The sequence below is a fragment of the Glycine soja genome, chromosome 1 (assembly GCF_004193775.1).
Source record: "Glycine soja cultivar W05 chromosome 1, ASM419377v2, whole genome shotgun sequence".
Lineage (NCBI taxonomy): Eukaryota > Viridiplantae > Streptophyta > Magnoliopsida > Fabales > Fabaceae > Glycine > Glycine soja.
Window position 1 is genome coordinate 8,059,068 of NC_041002.1, and position 15,389 is coordinate 8,074,456.

General features: G+C 39.8%; 1 non-coding gene across 1 annotated transcript; it reads left to right on the top strand.

Annotated features, from left to right (window-relative positions):
- The first annotated feature begins 2,625 nt into the window (after positions 1 to 2,625).
- LOC114368550 lies at positions 2,626 to 2,732 on the top strand. Its single transcript, XR_003657358.1, has one exon. It is a non-coding gene; the product is annotated as a small nucleolar RNA R71 (small nucleolar RNA).
- Positions 2,733 to 15,389: the final 12,657 nt, after the last annotated feature.

Here is a 15,389-nt window from a genome sequence, read left to right on the forward strand (position 1 = left end):
CTTGATAAAGCGCCTATAAAACCCAAGCGTTCAAGCATCTGGTCAATAAATGGTAGGGGAAAATGGTCCTTTTTGGTAACCTGGTTCAGTCTCCTATAGTCGATGCAGACTCTCCAACTGTTTTGCACCCGAGTAGGAATCAGCTCCTCCTTCTCATTTTTTATCACGGTGAGGTTGGTTTTCTTCAGAACTACCTGGACGGGACTCACCCATTGGCTGTCGGAGATAGGATAAATGATTCCAGCTTGTAGAAGCTTGGTTACCTCCTTCTTCACTACATCAAGAATCACCGGGTTGAGTCTTCTCTGTGGCTGTCTTACTGGTTTAGCCCCATCTTCTAAATTTATTCGATGCATTCATGTGGATGGGCTAATACCAGGAATGTCCGCCAGGGTCCAGCCTATAGCCTTCTTATGCTTCTTGAGAACAGATAACAGCTTCTCCTCTTGCTCATCAGCAAGGGAGGCAGATATAATTACTGGAAAACTTTTGCTATCATCCAAGTAAGCATATTTTAAATTTGATGGCAGAGGCTTCAATTCTGGTGTGGGCGGCTGGATAGTGGTAGAAAGAGATGGTTTCTCAGCCTGTACCTCATAAAGAAAGTCAGAGGTATGTGTACTTCCTGAAACATGGTTAGTTCTATCTAACTCTATAAAATCAATCTCAAGAGGTAAAACATCACCACACATGTAATCAATATCAAATTCAGATTCACTCTCAGCATCAAATTCAGACATATGATCAAGTACAAATTCAGATTCAATGCATGAAGAGTGACAGGCATGCATATTAGAATGAAGATCAGTCATGTATTCATCAACAATATGGTCAATTATTTCAACACGAAATATAGAAAGATCTTCATATGGGTGTTTCATAGCATCAAGAATATTAAAATGAACAGTTATATCACCAAACTCCATAGATAGTGTGCCTGCATATACATCTATCTTAGTTCTAGCAGTTTTTATAAAAGGTCTGCCTAGAATGATGGGAACTGATCCTTTAGAAAATCCCCCCTCCATATTCAAAATATAAAAATCAACAGGGAAAATCAGTTCACCAACTCTAACTAAGACATCCTCTATGAAACCAGCAGGATAGGCAACACTTCTATTAGCTAAATGAACTACCACATCAGTTGACTGCAAAGGACCAAGAGATAGAGAATTAAAAATAGACAGAGGCATAACACTAACAGAAGCTCCTAAATCTAGCATGGCATTGTCAAAATTATTGTTCCCTATAATACAAGGTATGTTGAATGTACCTGGATCTTTACATTTTTCAGGGATTTAGGGAACAGATTTACCAATCAATGCGGAGACATTTCTGCCCATACTAATTCTTTCACTTCCTTTAAGCTTCCTCTTATTAGTGCACAACTCCTTCAAGAATTTAGCATATCTTGGAATTTGCTTTATTGCATCCAGCAGAGGTATGTTTACCTCTACTTTTCTAAATATTTCCAATATCTCCTTCTCTGCCTCTTCCATTTTTTTGTTGGAAATTGCTCTTGGAGGAAATGGAATAGGGATATGCTACTTCTGTAAATCAAAATTACCAGTGGAAGATTCACCTGCATAGAAAATGTTAGGTAACTTACTCTTTAAATTTTTGTCATCATCTTTTTCTGGAGTAGAGTGAGGTTGGGCAGGTTCATTTGTGGATGAGGAAGATGTTGCTCGTTGAGGTCCTTGACACTGCTTTCCCGACCTCAATGCAATGGTACTCACATTTTTGGGATTCTGGACAGATTGAGAAGGTAATCTGTCAGAATTCTGGGACTGTTGTTGATTTAACTGCGTAGCCAATTGTCCCATCTGATTAGTTAAGCTCTGAATGGAGGCTCTGGTCTCTTGTTGAAACTGCATGTTTTGCAAAGTCATTTCCCTCACAAGTTCTCCAAGGGAAGGTTGCGGAGGAGTCTCAACTGGTTGCTATTTCTGGGGTTGTTATTGTTGTTGTTGTTCTTGCTGGATTGGTGGAGGAATGTATGGTCTGCTTGGGCCAACAACATTCTAAAAATAAGGTTGTTGTTGTTGTTGTTGTTGTTGTTGTTGTTGTTGTTGTTGTTGTTGTTGTGAAGGATTCGACCATCTAAGGTTGGGATGATTCCTCCACCCGAGATTGTACCTATTGCTGGAGAGGTCATAATTGTTCTGTTGTGGCTGATTTTACTGCTGAGGTTGAGGAGGTCTATTGTAGATGTTTGCAGCATAAGCTTCAGGCTGTTCAATTGCTTCAGATTGTTGCATAGAAGGGCAAAGGTCTGTGTGGTGGTCGGCAGAGGAGCATAAACCACAGAGTCTGGCGACAAGTGCAGATTTTTTATTCATGGCCAGTTGGGTTACCAGGTTAACCAAGGCATCTAGTTTACCTTCAAGCTTCTTAGTCTCAGCTGATGAAGATGAATTCATGGCTACTTCATGCACTCCTCTAATGACAATAGCATCATTTTTGGCACTAAATTGTTGGGAGTATGAAGCCATCTTCTTAATTAAATTTCTGGCTTCAGCAGGGGTCATGTCTCCAAGGGCTCCACCACTGGCAGCATCTATCATACTTCTCTCCATGTTACTGAGTCCTTCATAAAAATATTGGAGAAGGAGCTACTCAGAAATCTGGTGGTGAGGGCAACTGGCACATAATTTTTTAAATCTCTCCCAGTATTCATATAGGCTTTCTCCACTGAGTTGCCTAATACCTAAAATATCCTTTCTGATGACAGTGGTCCTAGATGCAGGGAAGAATTTCTCCAAGAACACCCTCTTAAGGTCATCCCAGCTAAAAATGGACCTGGGAGCAAGGTAGTATAGCCAATCTTTTGCCACTCCCTCCAAAGAATGAAGAAAAGCCTTTAGAAAGATATAATCTTCCTGAACATCAGGGGGCTTCATGGTGGAACAAACAATATGAAACTCCTTAAGATGCTTAAGAGGATCTTCACCTGCAAGACCATGAAACCTGGGCAGCAAATGTATTAGTCCAGTCTTGAGAACATATGGAACACCCTCATCAGGATATTGAATGCACAAGCTTTCATAAGTGAAATCAGGTGCAACCATCTTCCTTAGAGTCCTCTCACGAGGTGGAGGTTGAGCCATGTTCTTAGTATAAAAATTAGTAGTGGAATATTCAAAATCACCCTCAACAAAATGCTCAGAATGTTCAAAATGCACAGAATGACCAGGATGCACGCTATGCCTAAATAATCTATGAAAGGTTCTATCTATTTCAGGATCAAAGGGTTGTAAATCACCTGGATTTCCCCTAGTCATGCACTATATGCAGCAAATAATGTGTTTCTCAACAAGCACCTAACAAGGGGGTAAAACTACAACTATACTCAAACGATATCAAAATGAGCTGAAATTTTGTGAGGAACACCCTAAAATCATGAAAAGATAGCACAAAAAATTTCAAACAAAAATTCAAAGTCTAACTATGGAAATTGCCTAAGGAAAGTTTCGAAAAATAGAATAATAAAACTTGAAAAAAAAAACTTAGTAAACAGGCCAATTTGGCTAGTTAGAGACCTCAACCGAGCTCTGCTGGGCTGCCACAATATGGGAAATTTTTTTCTACCCCAAATACATATATAATAATAGTCGTTCTAATACCCAGAGCAAAAGTTATGGCTATTTTAAGTTTTGCTAATAATAAGTTCTCAAATTTTTTTGAATCTCTCAAATCCAACCACACCAAGTGTTCCTGGTATTTTTCACACAAAATATGAGTCAAAAGAACTTCCCACACAAAAATTCAGCCAAAAATAACAACCCTATCTATCAAAACAAAAATCGACAATTAAATTGTAAACAGTCGTCGCTAATTCAATCGCTAATGTAATGCTGTGTGAACAGTAACGCAGAATCAGTCTCTAATTCCATCGCTAAGCACTATTCACAGCAAAACAATAAACTGAAATAGGAAAAGTGTTGAACAAGGGGTACTAGTAAATTGCAAAAAAAAAAAAACATGAAATAAAACAGAATACCACACTAACACAACATGAACACACTAACACAACACGAACACACTAAACAAAAGAAGTAAAAACAGGAATCACTAGCTAATATGAACCTTTGGCCCACTGCTCCCCAGCAACAGCGCCAAATTTGATTGAGGCCGTATCCGAATCAAATAAACATTAAAATGCAGTAACTAGGAAGTGATCCTAGGTCGTTTCCCAACGAGCAATGATAAACCAAATATCATAATTAACACACGTTGCTTCCCCTTGATTCACAAGCAAGTCTCTTATCCTAGGTTACGAGAGTTTATCCTTTATCAGTTCAACCACTTAATCCAACCCTAAATTAAATTACTAAGCGAAATTTAACATAAGGCATTCATTATGTGATTAAGCAACACATACACCAATTAATCATAAACGATCATTAAGCATGAACGTAAATTAAGCGCAGAGACAATTAATCAAGCACTAAGCATGCATGAATAAATAGCAACAAATTCAGAGTAATTAGTGAAGAGGAAAAACTGAATAGAATTTAACAGTAATAATAGAACCTCAAAGAGAACTGTGCTTGATCCTCAAGAGAAAACAACGCTGGAGACTTAGCCTTCCATTAATCAATAGAGAACAAAATTATAGATTGAAGAACGAAATTTTATTGCTAAAACGAAAAGTCAAAACTGGAATTGCAAAACGAAAAAATGTCTCAAAGAAGCCTCACACTAAAAAATGAAAAAAGGAGAGAGGAGAGAAGAGCAGACTTAAACTAGAACCTTGGTGCTGTTATATAGTTTTCCAGCCCCAAAGCTTACAAATCTGTTTTAAATCCAAGCCCATAAATAAAATCAAATCTAGATAAGATAAGATTAGAGAAGATCTAGATGAAATAATATTTAGATGAGATCAAATCTAAATAATATCTAGATAAGATAAAGTCTAGATAAGATAAAATTTTGTAAAATTAAATAGTCTGCCCTCTTCAAGTCCAAGCCCAATTCTGGATTCAAGCCCAATGCTTCATTAATTCCTGAAATTAGATTAAAAACATCAAATTAGCTGAATGGGCCCAAATAATAAAACTGCCTAATTAATTTGACAATTAAGACTAATCAGTAATTAAAATGGTGCAAAAAGGGTTAAGAAATAGGAGAAAATAATGGCACATCTATTGTCCGACCCAAAAGCAAAAAGGTGAACCACGATCCCATTGTGAAAAATTAGCCTCTACTCTTTACTAACCAAAACACGGTCTAATCTGTCCATTAAGTTCCTTTTTTGCCAAGTATAATGGAATCCACAGAAACCAGCATCTAGAACTCACATAGCTTGCAATGTCTCCAAAGACACCTTTGAAGTTCTAGCATTGATCAAGTTAAACTTCCATGTCTATTTATGATCGAAAAATGATGGTGTTAAAATCTCCAAGAACGACCCAGGGATCCCTGATCATTTCAGAAATATTAACAAGCTTTTGCCAAAGAATGTGTCTTTCACTCTCCCTATGGCTTTGTTAGTCGTCATTTACGACTAACTTTTGTATTGAAAAGTTTCATGAAATTTATATCTTTTCCCCAATTTATGGTTTTTTTTTAGGCTTGTACATATTTTTATGTTTAGTTTAATTTCACTCAGTAGATATTCCTAATATTGTGAATTAATGTGGTTCAACTTCAGTTTCAGGCTAAAGGATGAAGAAGAAGAAGGTTGAAGCAGCTGGTGTCTTGATCAGCGAGGCATATGCGCTTAGCGAGTAACATCCGCTAAGCGAGGCACTCAATTCGCTTAGCGAGATGGAAGAATCTGGAAGAGAATTTGCCATTCATGCACGTGCCCAGTGCGCCATCAGCTCGCTTAGCGAGTCATTTGTCTCTTCTCGCACCCAGCTCGCTAAGCGAAAATTCACTAACTCACGCTTAGAAAGAAAATGGCGCTAAAGGAGCCTTCAGGATCAAAAAGCCATTAAAAGACTGAAGTTGGCGAAAAATCAAGAGTTCTTTTAGGAGTTCTTTTGGAGAGACGTGACAGAGTCGAAAAATAGAGCAAGAGAGAAGAGCTTGGACGAAAAGCCTCAGCCTTTGAGAGATTCTGAGTTTAGGAGTGATTATTAGGTTTTTAGAGGTGGAGGAGACATCCCCACCACTTTGTAATCTTAATTATCCTTCAAAAACCCGTTCTTGGGCTGAAAAGTGCTAACTTGCAATGGAAGGCTAAATCTCTTGTTGGGGATTTCTGTGGAACTTTGATGTAAAATCCTTTACTATCTATTTAAAGTTATTTTTATGTGTTCATTGCTTCTATCTGCACTTAATTATTGCATGCTTGTGGCTTGATCACCCATTTGTGTGTAAAGTTAGGATTTTTAGCATTGGAAAGTGTTTTAAATCCTTAGAACTGGATAGAGCTGGCTAGAAAACTGTATGTCTGGACATAGAGTGTAGGGATTTAGTTTATATTATGTTGTAATCTTAATGCAACTCGTTGAAGCTAAGTTCGACGAAGGATCTATAACGAAGTTTAGATAGAGTTAGACCCATTCACTCGAGGGATCCTGGTTTGGGTAGTTGCTTTCGGCATAGAACACGAAAAACAACCTTAAATAGAGAAAAATACTCAATAACATCAAGTAGGTTCAGTAGAAAGACCCAACGTTTTTAATCATCTGTTTATCTCTCACCTTTAGATAGTTAATTTTGTAGTTAAATTAAAACTGTAGACACAACTTCTTTTTATATTTACTGGCTTTATACAAATGTTTACCTACTGAATGAATGCTCTCTGAATGAAACAAGTTCCCTGTGATTCGATACTCAGTTCTTACCATTTTATATTACTTGCGTGACTCAGTACACTTGCTGATTAGTATCGCAAATGGGAGAGTGCAGAATAGGCTACCATACACAACTGCTATACACCATGGCTCACTCTTAATGAATTGGCCTTTAAGTGCATGGTTTGGTAAGTCATCGAAATAAATTCCACCTCCCAAGACTGAGATTTCCATAGGCACCAAACCCTAAGACTGCCCTCTAGTATCCACTGCAACATACTTATCAAACCCCATTGTTCTAGAAAAAGGTTCTAGCTCTAGACTCGTCTGAATGAGTTGCCATAAAAAAAATAGTGAACAATCATATTCTCTATAAATCTCTTTAATAGTAGGAATAAAGCTCCTCCTACTTGTTCCCCTACTATTCCAGCTTATTACATTCATAAATAAACTTAAAAAGATAAAGAAAAAGGGTGAACTAAATATACCATCCCTCATAGTGGAAGTGTTGTTATTCTCATTCAGCCCAATACTAGGCCCATTACCTAGGCACTCTAAGTCCATGCTTATCTGCCCATTACCATCACCCTTTTAGATAGAATAATGGATCCTTGTACATAGAGAATCCAACACCATAGATCCATGCTAATTTTCAAAGCACTTCAATTGATGCAAAAAGTTGGCATCACATGTTTTCCTCTCCTTATAGTCACTTGGACTTTGACTTTTCTCAATAGTCACTCTTGGCATAGACATACTCCCTTTGTTTGGTTCCTAAGGTCCACTTAACAATGCCTTTTTCCCTTTACCTCTGCCAATAACTTTAGGGTTCACCTTTTTAGCCCTTTTCAGAGACTGCCCTCCCGCATTTAAGGTTTTCTCTCCACCCTTCTAGGGAGTTTCTCCCTCATCAGGTTCTTAACTTTCTCGTATCGAGGTAATCCATTTTGATTAACAAGGTTTTCCTGCTTAGGACCTGCACTCTTTCTAGCACTAACCTTTACCCCAAAATTTTCTCCTTTCCTTATATTGTCAGGTCTAGAGACAAAACTCCCCTACTCTAGACAACTCCACATTAAATGTTAATGCTTGCTTTGAAGTTCCTTTTTTTCCTTCTTTTGCTTTTCACCTAGGGTTATGTTTGATGAACATCTAAGGACTGTACTCTTCTTTTTGCGTTGTCTCCTAGACTTCTTCATCTATTGCCACCACCTTACTGTCAAATGTGCCACCTTTTCCATCATTGTCAACTATTGTTGGTTTTTCTAGGCCATTACCCTTCTCATGTTCTTCCAAAGATACCATGGAACCTTACGTGCAATCATCCTTTTTTGTGTTCATACCTTCCACACTTAAAACATATAGTATGTGGCCTTTCATATTCAAGCATTAAGGGATGACCTTGAATCATAATGTGGGTTGCTAGTGGTTTTCTCAAACCCATCTAACAAATAACCTAGCAAACCTCCCTCTTAAATGAGTAGACATCGTTTAATCAACTTTGAGCATAGTGCCAATGGAAGCACCAATCCGCCACAAACACTGTTGATTGAAAAGCTCAATAGGGAGCTTCAAAACCCTTACCTATACAACAATCTTCCTTACCTTCTCTGCATTAAGCAACAAAAACAACTTTTACCTTTGGACAATGAGGGTAATGATCCACTATCAACCATGGCCCTTCGAAAAATTCATGGTTATAATCCTCTTGGTTTGAAAATTGAACCAGAAAGAAATCAGCAAGCATGTTGATTATTTTTAAATCACCATTCTTGATCTAGTCTCTCTGGAGCCTAGCCTCGAGAAAACGAAAGCGTGCCTTCTTACCCAACACCTTAACAACCAAGCAGTTCATTTAGGGTTCCAACCACTTGGCCCATTCTTCATCTGTGAGATTTGCCTCTGCTATAGTCCTTAAACATTTGATTTCCCCCTCATTTTGGTTACCTGAAGTCTTTCCCTTGTTATTCTCCGTTAACTTTCTTAGTGGTGGCAAAAGAGGAACTCTACCAGTAAAGCACCTCGTAGCATACAACAACCTCCACGGATGAAATCAACTGAGTCCCCTCCACTAGGGCATTAGCCTCACCTTCTTCACTAGACTCCTTATTCTTGACCTTCTTCCTACACCTACTCATTGGATCCTCCCCAAACTTCAAAGTAAGAGGCATGGCCTTCGACTCCATGGACACGAACTTTTAAACACATCAACTAAAACCCTAGCAGAGCTTCTCTCTCTAAACATGAATCTTTTTTATACATAATGTGTGTGATACCTTTGATGCTTGCAACAACCTCTATTATAGGGGTACACAATGTAATGTTTTTTAAACAATTAAAGGGTTAGTGTAATGTGCGAGGGATGTTAGTGTAAATTCTTCAAGCAATAAGGGGGCTATCTTAGGAATAGAAAAAAAAGAGACATCATGTGCAATATGAAAAAAATTTCAAAAAATGTCAATATAATTTACTATTTAAAAAATTATCGAAGAGTTAAAAATGATCTTATATGATAATTTAAATAGTTCGTTGTAAATTTAAAATATGTTTTATTTATTCAAATTGTAGAGGTAAATATTATAAGAAGGAGGTTGAATTGTGATTTTAAGAATTTTCTAAACCGTTTTTTACAAACAAAAAGTTAACGTCTAAAATAACTTTGAAAATAGATAATAAATTTCTGCAATAAAAAATTAGATGATTGAAATAGATTTTGTAAACAAATCGTGTTTTCCAAAACAAAATCAAATTCGAACCCTAGGTTAGTTTAAACACAGAGAACAAAAACAATATTAAAACACAAAGATTCATACTGATTCCTTTCAACCATCAAGACTACATCTAGTTCTTACTGAACCACCAAGTTTCACTAACTTCACATAATTACAAGCATTCGTCACTAATAGTTATAGCTCTACAAACCAAGCAACGACCAACTCACACAAATATTATTTGACTTATCATGAATATTAATTACAAATATTTTTTAGGTAAAAATAAATATTTATTCTCTATTACATAGAGACCACATATTTCTTTCAAGAAAAGTTTCAACAATATATTCTTTAATACACTTTTTTTAACAAACATTCTTTTATTTATTGAAAATTATAAAATTAGGGAAAAATCATTAAATTAGAAGTAGGATCCACTAAAATTTATACGCTTTCCATTCCAAAATAATTTATGTTTAAAAGTTTTTCGCACAACAATAAATAAGTTACTTGTTAAAATGATTTTACTAAATATTTGTATTCTTCGTAAATGCATTACTTGCAACTACGAGGATTAATAGTTGTCATAGAACCAACAAATTGTTGGTCTGAGTGGTTTGGACTCAGTCCTTTTAGGCAAGATTTCGAGTTCGAGTCTTTTGGATGAAAAAACATGATTGGGAGAAAAGACCTATAAGAGGTGACCAATCATGTTTTTCAACAAAGATTAATCATTATAAAACTATAAATATTTCACAATAATGACATGATGTTAAAAAATAATGATGGTAGAAAAAGGATGAACACAATACTAAAAACATATTAGATGGAAGTAATTTATTTAGGATGAATTTGAAATAACAAGTATTAATATTTCGTTAAAAACAAAAAAAAACATTCCTAAATGTGAATTTTTAATGCTAAAATATCAATCAATAAGAAGTAATTTTTTATACCAAATTTCAACCAATTACATAAAGTTTCTTTTTTTTCTTTTAATAAATTAAATTTAGATATCAAAAGTGGGTAGCAAAACTCAACAACTGCATCTTACGCCAGTGGTTAATCTATATGCCATTTTGTGGGATAGTGATAGGATATCAAAAGAAGTGAACAAAGCACCAGGAACAAGAAACAACAAGGCACCAGTAACAGGAAGCACAAACAAAGAAGAACAGAGGATGCAAGTAGCAGAAAAGCCCAAGAGGAAAATTACAAGGCCTTCATACCTGGAGGATTATGCTTGAGGACAGAATGGGCATAGCAACTTTAGCACAGCATCAGCTCAGCACCAAAACCATATCTAGCTTGATTGTGATTGTCTCCTATATCCAGACAAATATAACAAATTCTGTTAAGAAGAATATTCCTATAGGCAAATCAGTACAAATTATGTTAGCAGGTATTCTATAAATACCTATGTAAATAATCAATCAAGCATAATGAAAATATACTTTCCTTTTCAAATTGCAATTCTCTCCTTCTCTTAATTTCTGGAGGTACTGGCCCTCGAAGCCAACTCTTGAGTTCAGCACCTATCAACTGGTGCTTTCATTGCAATGGCGGACTCCAACCCTCCATCACACTCCTTTAGTAAGCTTGAGGATGTCCTCACTCGCCTCTCCCTCCAACAACTATCCTTGGGTGACAAGATTGATGAGCTCATTCATCGCATGTCTCCCTTCCTGGCCCCTGCTTCTTCCACCCCACCACCCATTCTGGTTGTTCCTCACCCTCATTCCACTTCTCCTGCAAACATCCACAAACTAAAATTAGACATTCCCCGATTTGATGGCACAAACCTTCTTGGTTGGATCTTTAAGATCAACCAATTTTTTGAATACCATGGTACTTCGACACATGAACGCTTAACCATTGCCTCTTTTTATATGGAGGGGCGAGCCCTTGCTTGGTTCTAGTGGATGTCAAGCAATGGCCAACTCACCTCCTGGCCGGTTTTTCTACAAGCGTTACAGACACGATTTGCCCAATCCCCTTATGACGACCCCATCGATGCTTTATTCAAATTAACTCAGAAGGGGTCAGTTGGAACTTACTTGTTGGAGTTTGAAGACTTAGAAAATCGTGTTGTCGGTCTTCCACAACCCTTCTTGCTGAGTTGCTTTATATCTGGGTTGTCACTGGACATACATCGTGAAGTGCAGGCTCTGCAACCGTTGACCCTTGTCTAGGCCGCGGGTCTCGCGTGACTCTAGGAAGAGAAAGTTCTAGACCAATGCCACGCGTCGTGTCCGCGCCCACCCTCGACCACCCACTCCACTCCCTTTCACGCACCCGCAATTCTTCCTCTTTGCCAGTACCCCTCTTTCCGTCGCCTGTTCGCCCATCACAACTAGCTGTGAAGTGCCTGAAGCCTGACGAGATAGCCTCACACTGTGAGCTTGGGTTGTGCTTCACCTATGACGAGAAGTACCATAGAGGTCATTGTTGTGTCTCTAGGGTTTTTCTCTTTGTTGCTAAAAAGGAAGACCCCCCTTAGACTATTAAAGAGCCTCTTAAGACCCGCTACCCGAACCGCCCGATACACCCGACCCGAGCCCAGCCCAAATTAGCCTCAACTCTTTAGCGGGTCATGTTGCCCCTGAAATGCTGCATTTGGTGGGTCTCATCTCCAACCACTAGGTGGTCCTCCTGGTTGACGGTAGTAGCACCCATAACTTCATCCAGGGGCAACTGGTCACGCTCTTGGGCTTGTCGTGTCAGCAAACGGCCCCATTAAGGGTGATGGTGGGCAATGGCCAACAGCTGGAGTGTCGTTGCATTTGTGCTAATGTTTCCATTGACGTTCAGTCCACGTGATTCACGACGGACCTCTATGTTCTGCCAATTTCCGGTGCTAATGTCGTTTTGGGCGTGCAATGGCTCAAATCCTTGGGCCATGTTCTGACTAATTATAACACTTTGCGCATGCAATTCTTTCACAATGGCAGCTTGGTGGAACTTAAGGGTGACGATGATGCCAACCTTCGCTTGGTTTCTCCACCTCAATTCTGCCGTTTATGTCACCGACAAGGGACAGGTATTGCTTTCACATTACGTTGCTCATAGAAGCCTCTCACACATTGGATATTTCAGTGGTTCCCTCTATCATTCAGCCCTTGTTTGTGAAGTTTGAAGCTTTATTCCAACCTCCTCAGACCTTACCACTGACGAGAACCACTGATCATCACATCCATTTACTTCCACAAGCTGCTCCAATAAATGTGCATCCATATTGATATCCTCATTTTTATAAACATGAGATTGAGCTTCAGGTCGAGGGGATGCTTCAGAAAGGCTTGATTCAGCCCAGCACAAGCCCTTTCTCGTCGCCGGTTCTGTTAGTGCGAAAGCAGGATGGTTCATAGCGTGTCTGCGTAGACTACAAGGCTTTGAATAGTGACGATTAAGGACAGGTTTCCTATCCCTACAATCGATGAACTCTTGGATAAGTTAGGTGGTGCCTGATGCTTTTCAAAGCTTGACCTGTTACAGGGGTATCATCAAATCCGCATGAACTCCGATGATGTACCGAAAATGGCGTTCAGAATACACCATGGACATTATGAATTTAAGGTAATGCCATTCGGGTGTTGCAATGCCCCGTCATCCTTCCAGGCCACCATGAACCTGCTCTTCGGGCCTTATCTCTGGCAATTCATCATTGTCTTCTTCGATGACATCTTGGTGTATAGTGGAACAATGGAGGACCATTTGCGCCACTTAGAGACCACATTCTAGGTATTACTTGATAATCATTTCGTCCTGAAGTTATCTAAATGCTTCTTTGCGCAGATTCAGGTCGAATATCTTGGACATATTGTCTCCCATAAAGGCGTGGAACCGGTGGCTGCGAAGGTGGCGACCGTCCAACAATGGCCAATACCGCGCTCAACCAAGGCTCTAAGAAGCTTATTGGGACTTGTAGGATTTTATCGTAGGTTTATCAAGAACTATGCCACCATTGCAGCTCCCCTCGTAAAGGTGACCACTATAGATCCATTCCAATGGACAACTCAAGCTCAGACCGCCTTTGAGCACCTCAAAGTCGCCTTATCGACAACTCCGATGCTAGCTCTTTCGGATTATGATGGTCCTTTTACAGTGGAGTCTGATGCTTTAGGGGTAGGCATGGGCGCGATCTTGTCACAGCACGACCACCCCATCACATTTTTTAGCAAGCCTTTTAGTCCCAAGCTTTTGCGTGCTTCAACCTATGTCAGGGAGTTGTGTGCCATTACGACGGCAGTGAAGAAATTGCGTCAATATCTGTTGGGTAGCAGCTTCACGATCATCACCGATCACCGTAGCTTGAAGGAACTGTTGACTCAGGTGATTCAAACACCTGAACAACACATGTATTTGGCCAAGTTGATAGGATACGATTACGACATACAGTATCGTTTCGGTACCAGCAACCAAGCTACGGATGCCCTGTCCAGGTTACCCGGGCCACAGTCCACCATGCATATGACACTCTCTGTCCTATGCTTAACCTTCCTCGAGGAACTGCCTCAACAACTTAACGGGAATGACGACTGCAGTCGCCAACGTAGAGCTATCCTCGACTTTTCGGTGGACCACCCTGGTTTCTCAGTAACACAGGATCTCGTCCTTTACAAGGGCCGAATTTGGTTGTGTCGTGACTTGCCGATAATTACAACCTTGCTTAATAAGTATCATGCAACGCCAACTGGGGGTCATGCTAGGGTCACAAAGACTCTGGCTCGGCTATCTGAAAATTTCCATTGGCAAGGAATCAGGGACGATGTCACTCGCTTCGTAGCCCAATGGTTAGAGTGTCAACTCACCAAATACGAAGCCAAGAAAGCCGTCGGCCTGCTTTGTCGTCTTTCGGTCCCACACAGACCATGGGAGGACCTTTCACTAGATTTCATTTTGGGACTTCCGCCATATCAGGGCAACACAATGATCCTTGTTGTTGTTGATCAGTTCTCCAAAGGAATACACCTGGGGATGTTACCGACGACTCACACGGCCCATATGGTAGCTTCACTGTTCTTGAATATCGTGGTCAAATTGCATGGAGTTCCCTGGAGCTTGGTCTCTGATCGCGATCTGCTTTTCATCAGTCATTTCTGGCAGGAACTCTTTCGCCTGAGTGGCACCCTGTTGCGGATGAGTTAGGCGTATCACCCACAAACTGATGGGCAAACAAAGGTTCTAAACAGAGTGATCGAACAGTACTTACGTGCTTTCGTCCATCACCGGCCGGGAACATGGGGCAAGCTCTTGTCGTGGGTTGAATGGTCCCACAATTCCTCTTGGAATGTAGGTACGGGGACCATCCCTTATGAAATCACCTTTGGCTGGAAACCTTTCTCGTTCCCGGAATACATTGTCGGTTCCTCCAACATTGACACAGTGGATGAGTTGCTAACTGACAGAGATGCCACCTTTGAAGCTATTCGAAGGAAGCTCGTAAAAATGCAGGAGAGCATGAAAAAATTTGCGGATACTAAACGCAGGGAGGTAGTTTACCAAGTCGGAGATTGGGTCCTACTCAAACTCTGACCTTACTCACAAAGCACAGCTAAAGGACCCCCAGGCACTTCGGCCAAACTAGCTAAGTGTTACTATGGCCCATTCAAGGTCTTAGAGAGGATTGATGAGGTAGCTTATCGTTTGCAACTGTCGGACGACATTCGTATCCACCCTGTCTTCCATTGCTCTGTGCTGAAACCATTTAAAGGCTCACCGGAACAAGCTCAGGAGGTCCAGCTACCACCACAAGTGATCAATGGCCAACCAGTAATTTCTCCATTAGCTATCCTTGACTATCGCAGAGTTCCAGGATCAGTCGACACTTCATGGGAGGTGCTAGTTTAGTGGCAGGGTCTATCACCTGATAAGACATTGTGGGAGGATTGGACCCAATTGTGCGAGACTCACCACCTTGAGGACA